Below are 11,929 nucleotides of genomic sequence, written 5' to 3' on the forward strand. Positions count from 1 at the left end.
ATGATGCATTTTGAAATGTCCCTTGAGAAATTTGATCAATGGTGAGACTTTATTGGCTCATGGTAGCTCATATACGCACAAGTATGATACAATCACATAGTGCTTGGTGATATCTCCCAAAACAAACCCAATGAAAGAGGGGCAAGGAGGATGCCAAGGTATGATCTCAATGCTAATGCTTATGATGAAATTTCATGAGGGATCTTAGGGTCAAAATTGGGGTCTTACAGGAAGCATGTGACATCTTGGAAAAAATCATTTCGAGGCGCTAAGAAAGTGAAGGAGGTGAGTGTCATACCCCAAAAATTACCCTCCTTTTTCCTACCTTTTGCTCAATTTAATTTGCATATATAGAATCATGTCATGCATCATCATAACATCATCATGACCATTACATTTGGTTATTGGATCACAAGCATGACCATATTCTAGGTTTTAGTCTTAACATTGGGGTTTTTACTTTTGTTTACTTGCTAACTAACAAAAGCATCATAAGAGAGGGTACTTGTTTGTTTCCTTGTTCATGTAGGTGATCATTCCTCAACTCAAGACTCAATAATGGTCATTTTTGTCAAGGAGGATGCAAGTTTTGGTTCATTGATTCAAGGGTGGTTCATGTGTTTATTTCCATGCCATTTCACTCATTTTTCAAGATATCCTCAAGATTATTAAAGCTTCAATCAATGTATCTTCAAGGGATTCTCATTTCATCTTCATTTTGGCTTGGGATGAAAGAAAACTTCAAGTTGGCAAAAGTTTGGTTGACCTAATTTGCAAGTATGGCTCACTTTTGGTCCAAAGTCCATAACTTTTTCATTTTGCAACCAATTGACAAGCTTCTTTGAGACAAATATCCCTAAGGAGTTCTTCTACAACTCTTATTCAAGGCTCAAGCATCGATGAAACCTATAAGGACCTCAATTTTGGAAAGGGATAAGTTGCCAAACTAGGCCAAAACCTTGTCATGATCTCCACTTGGCAGCCATGCCATTTTCAGCTCAAGTACCCTTTTGATCCTATTCCTTTTGCATCTTGTTAAACTTATGTCAAAGATCATTTGTCCCAAGTTTGGCTCAAAATGCACAAGGGAATCAAAAGTTATGGTGTCATGAACTTGGAACTTCAAGATGCCCCAAAAGTGCCAAGACTGCTTGACCAAATGTCTGACATAGAAAACATGTCACAATCTCAACTTTAAAAACTTGTCATTTTCACCCAAGCCTCCTTTTGAGTTGGTTATTTTTGCATTCAATTCATTGAAATGAGATGAACATTTGGCACGAAGAAAATCAGGAAACGCACGGGGGAATTTCATTTGGCCTAAGCCCCAATATGGTGCCATGAACTCTGCATTTCACGCACGACCTATAACTTGTAATCACCAAAATCTTCACTTGGGACCACCAATACCTGTGAAAACTTGTTTGTCCTTGCAAAACACATACATTGGAGTGTAAAACGACAAACTTGTTAGAACAAGAGTTTGGTTCTGCAATATATCTCTAAGTTTTGATGATAACAAAGAATGAAACAAATTGGTACCCTAATAATTTCCTATAAGTGTGCAGGATTCTAACTTAAAATGAATATGAGGAAACTAATATCTAGCATTAGACGCAGTCCAGAAAAGCTGATCCAGTACAAAGAAATCAAATCTGACTCTAAACAAGAACACTTCTAAGAAGCAAACACATACAAAATATGACACTGCAGTTCAACTTTGATATCTGAAGACTATTCAAAAGAATCTATCTGAAGACTATTCAAGAAAATCTATCTGAAGACTACTTAAGAGAATCTATCTCAAGACTATTAAAGATAACGTCTGAAGACTATTCAAAAGAATCTATCTGAAGACTATTCAAGAAAATCTATCTGAAGACTACTCAAGAGAATCTATCTGAAGACTTTTCAAGATAACATCTAAAGACTATTCAAAATAATATATTTGAAACTATTCAAGAGAATCTCTGAAGACTACAAGTTTCTGCTCAAAGACTCTGAATTCGCTCACTCTGATTCACACTCAATACTCTATCTGATATCACCACATCAGAAGACTTAATCAAGAAGCATTCTAAGTATGGTACAATTCTCTTTAAGGAAATTATGGATTATGTTCTTAGACTGCTATGAAGAGAACAAGAAAATTAATAAAATTAATTCCCATAGTTGGAAAGAAATCTCTTTTGATTCCCTTCCAATGTTATCATCTCAAAGCAGTATATAAAGGCATCATTACATCATACTGAAAGATGATTCGACAATACCTTCCATCTACAACACTCAACATATTTTCATTGTAATATTCAGTAATCACACAAGAGTTGTTGCTCATATTGTGTGGTCATTGTTTCATTGTTCGTAATTGTGTTTACACTGCTTACCCAGAAGCACTAAGGCAAACACCTATATTTCTTTAAATTTGTTGATATTCCTCAAGTGACTTGTTTAAGTCTGTAGACTTGAGAGGGCTAAGAGATTGTTAAACTCTTAGACGTTTTTGTAACCTATTGAGATTAGTGGATTAAGTCCTTATTGAAGGCAAAATCACCTTGGCTGGGTGGACTGGAGTAGCTTTGTTTTTCAAGCGAACTAGGATAAACTTCTTGTGTTGTTAGCATTTACTCTTGTGTGTGTAGTGTTGCTAAAGTTTTTGATTACTGTGAAAAAAATTCAAACCCCCCTTTCTTGTTTTTCTCTACCTTCAATTGGTATCAAAGTTAAGGCTCTGTTATTGATTTTTGAATCAAACACTTAACAGTATAGAGAGATCCAGTGTGAGAAAAACACCATGGCTAACACAAATGAAAGAGATAGCCATGGAAGGATAGAATTGAAAGCTTTTTCCTAATCTACGACGCTGACCTTTGGGATATTGTCACAAATGCTTATGAATCACCTATTTTTGCAATTGGTATCTCTATTCCAAGAAGCACAATGAGTGATGATCAGAAGCGTGATTTCAAGAATAACCATAAAACAAGAACCATTATGTTGAGCGCAGTCTCCTACAATGAGTAATACCTTCTCCTTGCATAACCAACTTCCTTACCTGTTTCTCTGTTCCCCTTGGGTTTTATCGATATTCTCTCTTCCCTCTTTTAGGATAAATAAAGTTCGGTGGTGACTATGTTGTATGTTCGATCATATGAAGCATTCAGGTATATTTCGTCCAGCTTCAGTGAGTTTACAAACTCATAAAAGAATGTATGAATTGCTTCAGATAGAATACAGAGAAAGAGGACTGATTTCTTCACCAAAGTGACGAAACTGGTGAATCAAATCAAGATGTGTGGAGAAGTGTTGACATAAAAATTTGTAGTGTCAAAGATTTTGAGGTTATTGGCTCCAAAGTTCGATTATTTGGAAGTAGCCATAGAAGAATGGAATGATTTTTCAAGCATGACAAAGGAAGAGCTTCAAGGGACGCTTGAATGTCATGAACAAAGAATGTCTGAAAGAACTGCAAGCAAGTCGAAGACTGATGTGACTCTGGAAGCTTAGTCAACTAAGAAAGACAAATAAATATGGAATGGTAACAAGGGCAGAGAAATTTATAATAATTCAACTGGTAGATGAAACCATCAAGAAGGTATTTCATCAAAACAAATATAATCTTCTAACCAAGGCCATCATAGAGTGGTGGTGCAGGTAGAGGAATGGGTGATTGAAGAAAACCTATTAAAAGTCATATTCGGTGCTACAATTGTCAAAAGTATGACCATTATGAAAGTCAATGTTGAGGAGGAAAGCAAGATCAAGAAAGTGATGCAAAGTTTACAGAAGACAAATTGATGTTAATGGTCACAACAAAAGAAGAAGAAAGATTTAAAGATCAATGGTATCTCGACTAAGATTGTTCATCGCATATTACTAGAAGAAAAGATTGGTTTATCAACATCAGTTCCTCGTTGAAAGACAAGGTAAAATTTGCAAACGATAATACCCTATTTGCTGAAGGTATTAGTGATGTTCTAATAAGGAGAAATGATGGTAAACGACCAGTAATTTCTAATGTATTGTACATACTTGGCATGAAGAGTAATCTTTTAAGTATAGGTTTGTTGATCGAAAGGAATTATAGAGTATTGATTAAAGATAAAATGATAAGGGTATTGACTCGAGAAATAGTTTAATATGTCTCAGAATATAACCTTTAGGATTGAACTTGATGTGTTGGAACACAAGTTCCTGGAAACTGCAACTAGTAGAGATGAATGGTTATGGCATTATAGACTTGGTCACTTGAATTTCAATGACATTAGTAATATGAAGAGGAAGAACGTGGTTTCAGGCCTACCAAAAACCCATATTTCAGAAGAAGTATGTGAAGAATGTGTTCAAGAAAAGTAACACAAGAATAGCTTCAGCAAGGATGCAATAAGCAAGTCGAAATCCACTCTCGAGATAATCTACTCAGACATGTGTGGTCCTCTCCATGTAGATTCAACTGGAGATAACAGGTACTTTGTTACTTTTATTGATGATTACAGTAGAAATTTGTGGACCTACTTAATCAAGAGGAAAAGTGAAGTGATCAATGTTTTTGCCAAGTTCAAAGCAATACTCGAAAGACAGATTGGTCAAAAGATTAAGGTTCTGAGCACAAATGGAGGTGGAGAGTACGTGTTAAAAGATTTCGACGCATTATGTACAAAATAAGGAATTGTGGATGAGGTGGTGCCACCATACACTCCTTAACAAACTAGTACTGATGAAAGATGTGACACAACTAGTTGGGTTTATGAAACCATCCCAAGAAATGAAAGTATATTCGTGATATTATGCAAGATATCAAACAAAATTTATTTGTAGGTATCAGTGTTGCTAGAGCATGGAGGGAAAAGTTGATTATAAAGAAAATTATTGAAGGGGATGCTAACAAGCAATATGAAAATCTATGGAGGTATGTTGCTGAGTTAATAAAGGTTAATCATGGGAATACTGTGAAGATCAATGTTGAACGACCATTTCCATTGATACAACAAAAGTTTGGCTCATTTTACTTCTATTTTGATGATTGTAATAAGGGTTTCATAAATGGATGTAGACCATTTGCTGGAGTTGATGGTTGTCATTTGAATACCAAATATGGTGGACAACTTCTAATTGTTGTGGGTAGGGATCCCAATGATCAGTACTTCCCATTGCCATTTGGTGTTGTTGAAACTGAAATAAAGGAAATTGAAGGTGGTTTATACAATTATTGATGGAAGATATTGGACAAGAAATAAGATATGTATTCATCTTTGATCAACAGGAGGTATGGCATTATCATCATGTGTTTTATTCATTTCATCACACACACACACACACACACACACACACACACACACACATATATATATATATATATATATATATATATATATATATATATATATATATATATATATATATATATATATATATATATATATATATATATATAATTTATATATATATATATATATATAATTTATAAGTTGTTCATCATTTCCGGGGTTAGTGGCTGCTTTTGAAGAAATGTTTGACATGATTGAGCATAAATTGTGTCTCAGATACTTGTATGCAAATTTTAAGAAAAGGTTTGGTGGTGGAACCCTTATAAGGGATTTGATGATGGGAGCTACTAAGGCCACTTACTATCAAGGTTGGATCCATAAGATGAATGAACTAAAGAAAGCATATGTCAAGGCATGAACATGGTTAATGACAGTTCCTACCAAATGTTGGTGTAAGCATGCATTTAGTTTTTACCCTAAATGTGATGTCTTAATGAATAATATATCTGAGTCATTTAATGCCACTATTTTAGTTTATAGGGACAAGCCTATTTTAACCATGTGTGAGTGGATTAGAAAGTACCTTGAATAGGTTAGCCACATCTGCCACCAAACTTGATAAGTGGAAATATAGAGTTATGCCAATTCCTAGGAAGAGGTTAGATAATGAGGTCTTCAATAGTGGTCAATGACTACCAACTTGGTCTATTGCTGAACAATTTCAGGTTACACATACTTTCAACACAGAAGAATTCATTGTTGACATTGCCAAAAGATCTTGTAGTTGTAACTTTTGGGAATTGGTTGGAATTCCATGTAGGCATGATATTGCTGCATTGAGTTATAGAAAAAAAACCTGATGATTTGGTCGATGACTATTATAAAAGAGAGAAGTATGCACTTTGTTATGGATTTTTTATCAGTCCTATCAATGGGAAAGAGATGTGGCAAGAGGTTCAGACTGATGAATTACTACCTCTTGTATATAAAAATGGACCTGGAAGACCAAAGAATGTTAGGATAAGGGAATGTGGTGAGGATGGTGCTAGGAGGAAGAGAGATGGTGTAGCTTATAAGTGTACCAAATGTGACAAGTTTGACCATAATGCTTTGTCATTCAAGAGTCTTACACAAGACCCTAATGCTTTCAAAAGAAAGTTAACATAAATATTATTTATATGCATTGTGGTATTTTGAATGTAACATAAACTATTAGAATGCATTATGCTGTTTTGAATGCATAGGAAACCAAAATCTGAGAATGCTAGAGCTGAGTCAAAGCAGAAGAATATGCAACCAGATGCAAGTCAAGTTAATGATGTTGTGCAGCCAGATGCAAGTCAAGTTAATGATAATGTTTAGCCTGATACAAGTCAAGTTAATTATGATATGCATCCAGATACAAGTCAAGTTAATGATGATGTTAAGCCATATGCAATTTAAGTTAATGATGATGTGCAACCTGGTAACAAGGTTGATGCAAGTCAATCAAGCTCATGTGTGGTTGACACAAGTCAGATTAGTTTAAGTCAAGTACAAGAAAAATAAAAGAAGGGAGAAAAACTGTACTAGAGATGAGAAAAAGGCAGAGTGAAAGAATTAAGTTGAGATGCTTTCAAAAACTAGTCATAGGTATGGGTTCATCTAGTGACCATCCAATCACAGTAACATAACATGATGAAAGAACAAGTTCACAGGGAAAGAGAGCTCGTGGACATGACTCAAAGCTTGGGGTGTTAACCAGATCATTGAAGTCTTGGAAGAAAAATAATAAATGGTTTAGTATGTTTAAGTTATTTTTAGGTTATTGCATTTTGTTATCTCTGTAGTGATGCACTTCATGTGCCATTTTGTCTATGGCTTATGTACTTTTTTATGATTGTAATAATTCATATTATGTGCCATTAAGTTATGTTTGTATTGATGCACATTATGTGCCATTATGTTATGCTAGTACTGACGTTCCATAATTTTTCACTTTAGCAAACTACAATATCATACCAGAATTTTAAACAAACTACAATATCAAACAACAATTTAACCAATACCAACATTTTCATTATATAAAGATTGAGTACACTCATACAAAAAAAAATTACATTAAATAATACAACATATGGTACACAAGATTACATTAACTTAATAAAGATTGAGAAGAAAGTCCGTAACATCATCAGTGCAATCATCAACCAATTTTTTTATTCTTCTCCGTTACAAACTTTTTCTTTATCTTTTCTAGCTTCTTTGAACTGAATTCTACACCAAACTCCTTGCCAACTTTTGTCACAACTTCCTTGCCAATGTCCTTCGCATATTCCCTTAAATACACCATTATCATTTCACATTCACAACATTTTATGGGATTCATTTGAGTCCTTCGAACCAAACCAATCTCATCGTCTCACATGAAAAATTCACAGCTTACTCCACTATGCAAATAGGTTCACAACAAATGTAAGAGTTTGAGAACTTTTTTACCTACATGAAAAACAAAAATACAAAGAGAAACATGAACAGAAAAATGAAGAGAAACATGAACAAAGACTTATCCTTGAATTTCAACATTTCCACAATTTTTAGTTAGGTTTTTAATTGGTGTATGATACCCACATCTTCATTGGTTCATTACATTCACATTTGGGCAATGAAGTTCCACTTGAGTTACCAAAATATGAGGTTTTGCTTCCAACCATGTTTTCAAACCCGTGGAGGATGATTAACTCAAAATGGAAACTTGTTTCCAAAATGAAGAAAGTCAAAGACGAGGAAAGGAAAAGGATGAAGAAAGAGGAAAAATGGAAATCTGCAAACGGTAGGGATGAAGAAATAGGAAAATTTTGATTGCTTGGAAACCCTAGCTAAAGAGAAATCCAACATATATGCCATGTTGTCCAATTTAATCTAGCTGGTTTTAAATTAAATTCCACTCTAGAAAAATAAGGGAATCTGGGCTGAAATAGTGGAAATGTGGGCCTTATAGAGGGAATTTTGGTATTACGAGGGGGATAAAAAAATATTTTACGAGGTGCCACTGATAAGGCGACTTGATCTCAGTTGAGAAGCAATCAAGAATGTGGCGTTGCTTGACAAGGCATACACTCTTGATTGATACACATAGTTGTACCTGAAACACATTTAGTTGTGCACACCACGAATGTGGACGATGCAAAAATTTATGTAATTTTCTATAAAAATAACTTAGAATTTATCGTAATTCAAATATGAATAGTCTTATGGGTAAGTCTAAATCGACAATCATAATCCCCACTCCTACTTTTTATTATTTGTTAAATCCTTACTTTTCAATCTACAATCAAACAAAAAAATTTCAACCACTTTAGATAAACACATATGAATTAAGAATTGGTAATCACATATCTCTCTCATTTGAGATCAATACTTTTTACTACTTGACACAACCGTGTAATTGAAGTTTACAGACATCATGTTTTTGGCGCCATTGCTAGAGAGATTTTGTGATAACAAAATCTTTATTTCAACGTTGTTTAGACTAAGGTACTTTAATTTTCTATTTCATTTGTTCAAATTTTGCATGCGAAGGATTCGTTTGACCAAAACTTTGGTTGAACCGGTTAACGAGATCGAGACGTTGTTCCCGAGCTTTATAACAGATGGCTGTAGTTGACACTAAACCTCTCAAAGACTACACGGTTCCCACCAATGAGGAACCGCATCATAGCATAGTACACCCACCCATAGAGGAAAATAACTTTGAACTCAAGCCTTCACTAATAGGCATGGCTCAACAAAATCAATTTCAAGTTTTCCTACTAAAAACTCAAATTTGCATCTCTCAATTTTTTTGGATAATTGTGGAACCTTGAAGGCTAATGGTGTTGATCAAAACTCCATCCACCTTAGACTATTTCCATTTTCACTGTGAGATCAAGCCCGACCTTGGCTACAATCTCTGCTCGCGAACTTTATAACAACTCGGTAGAACTTAAAGTTGTATTCCCTGTGCGGTATTTTCCGCCAAGTAAAACTACCAAGGTAAGGGGGAAAAATAAACATTTTTAGGCAGGAAGATGGAAAATCCCCTTTTGACGCATGGGAGCGTTATAAGGATTTGTAGATACTTTGCCCATTTCATGGGTTTGACAAATGGCTAGTGATACATAATTTCTATAATAGTCTGCTTTACTCTACAAGGATGACCCTTGATGCATCCTCCAATGGTGTGCTAATGAGCAACCCAAAAGATGTGTCGTACAATCTAATTGAGGATACGACTAAGAACCACCACTCATGGGGTTTCACTCGTGATAGAAGTGCTAAATCCCCTTAAAAGGGTAGACTTTACGAGGTTAGCCAATTAGACCATATGAACACAAAAGTTAACGCGTTATATAAAAAACTTGAAAATATGACTGTGGCTCAATCAACACCTACACCGGTAGTTTCTATAACCCCTGCCACTCTAGCATGACCCTTCTGTGAGGTTTATTGGATTAATGGGCACATAGTTGGAGAACGTTATATGGTTCAAGGAGGAGGAACTAATTTGGATACTATTAATGATGTGAATAACCAAAGAGGAAGCCCGTACTCGAATACCTACAACCCGGGGTGGCGAGACCACCCCAACTTATCTTATAAAAATAACCAAAACGCCTTGGGATCACTTGGGATCCCACAAGGCGCAGTACTGCGAAATTCAAACCTAAAGATCATAATAAAGAGTTTTGTGGCGACACAAACTCGACATAATGATGACTTTAGAAATTAGAACCTCTACTCTAATGAGGTACTAAGACATCTAGCTTCTAAAGTGGAATCTATGACCACTCATAACAAGATGCTCGAGACTTAAATCTTGAAAAATAGCACAACAACAAGCATCAACATTTGTCCCTTAGGATCATTTCCGGGGCAACCCAAGCAAAATCCTAGAGGCCATGTAAATTTTTTTGTTACTAGAAGTGGAAAGCTGGTAGAAAGTCCTAAGAGGAGTGGGGTTCATGTAGAGAATTCTAAAATGTCAGTTGAGAAAAAGGTAAAAGAAAGAGAGAGTGTTATTGTAAAGGAAGTTAGAAAAGAAGTTTCGACATCCCCCAAAAAGGAGGTAGTTGAATAGGTTGCGAAGGAAGCACTATATGTTATTCCTCCTCCTTAAAAACTCAAGATACCTTTCCCTCAAAGGATTGTTAAGGACAAAGTAAAGGCCCAGCTCACAAAGTTTGGTGACTTGATAAAAACACTTTACGTGAACATGCCGTTTATTGAGGTTTTATCCCAAATGCCAACTTATATGAAGTTCCTTAAGGAAACCCTCTCCAAAAAAGGAGATTAGAGGAACATGAGATGATATCCATGACAACCATAACTAATGCGATTATTCAAATTAAGCCGTAAAAGTTAAAAGAAACTGGAATTTTTTCAATCCCGTGCCAGTTGGGCACAATGAAAAAAGGAAAGACTCTTTGTGATTTAGGGGATACCGTCAACATAATGCTCTTATCTATATGCAAAAAAGTAGGAGGTGGAATGATAATCAAACCTACAAGTATGAATCTGTAGATGGTATAGGTAGGACATATCTATATCCCCACTGATTTCATTATCATGGACATTAGGGAGGATCCTCATGTGCCTATCATTTTGGGTAGACTAGTCCTGTGTATCGTAGTTACCATCATTGATGTTAAGAGAGGAACTTTGAGTATGGAAGTAGGGATTTGTGAGATTGGATTTTATAATTACTACCATGTCGGATAACCCCTACGCGGAGGTCTCATGTTATTTGATTGAGGTAGACAAACAAGAGCCAGCTGAGCCAAGAGAAAAAGATAACCTGGGAGAAAAGGTTAGAAAAGACAAGAGGGTTACAAGAGAGGAAGATGATGAAATGAATGAGAAAATGAGTAAGAAGAACTTACCACCCCATAAAATAAAATAAAAAGTGAGTGGTAAGTATCATAAGTTGATTTCAAACTCGACATGAAACCCTAAAAAGAAGAATGAACCACCCTGAGTTTTTATACACTCAAGACCATCGATCTCAAATGACATTAAACAAAGTGTTGTGTGGGAGGCAACCCACGTTTTTATAATTTTAATTGTGTTTTTATTGTTTTTTTATGGTTGAATAAAAGGGAGACTCATGAAAAAGTCCTAAAAGGAAGGAAATTAATAGAATTGATCAAAATGCAAGCCAAACCCAACAAACTAGGGGCAAAAAAACAAATAAAAATAACCACCGTAGAGAAAACTGAGGCGTAAAACGACCTGCCCGTATTAATGGACATGACCTGTGTCAGCCCAAAACACCCCCCTCTCAAATCCCTCACCCATATAAAAATACAGGGCTGACACGACCAGCCCGTGTTGCCAGACATGTCTTGTGTCAGCACCTAAGTTTATCTAAATTTGTTTCCTCTTCTCCTCATGGGACCCACCACCCAAAAATTGGCCCAGTCATAAATTTTGACTTTTCTCTACTCATTGTAAAAATAATCATCTATCTTCATCTTTAACCTGTCTTATCTCCAACCTAAATCCCTGAAAACTATATATCATCCATAACAAAGCTTCAAACTTTTCCACCTTCCTCCATCCAAATCCCTAACCCACTTCACAAAACCTTCCCCAAATTATCTTCTAACCACATACCAAAAACAAAACCTCATTTTCAGGAACTT

General features: G+C 35.5%; 1 non-coding gene across 1 annotated transcript; it reads right to left on the minus strand.

The window, feature by feature from the left end:
* Nucleotides 1-9,278: 9,278 nt before the first annotated feature.
* Nucleotides 9,279-9,386, minus strand: LOC127099403 (small nucleolar RNA R71). Its single transcript, XR_007793907.1, has one exon. It is a non-coding gene; the product is annotated as a small nucleolar RNA R71 (small nucleolar RNA).
* Nucleotides 9,387-11,929: the final 2,543 nt, after the last annotated feature.

The sequence above is a fragment of the Lathyrus oleraceus genome, chromosome 6 (genome assembly GCF_024323335.1).
Source record: "Lathyrus oleraceus cultivar Zhongwan6 chromosome 6, CAAS_Psat_ZW6_1.0, whole genome shotgun sequence".
NCBI lineage: Eukaryota > Viridiplantae > Streptophyta > Magnoliopsida > Fabales > Fabaceae > Lathyrus > Lathyrus oleraceus.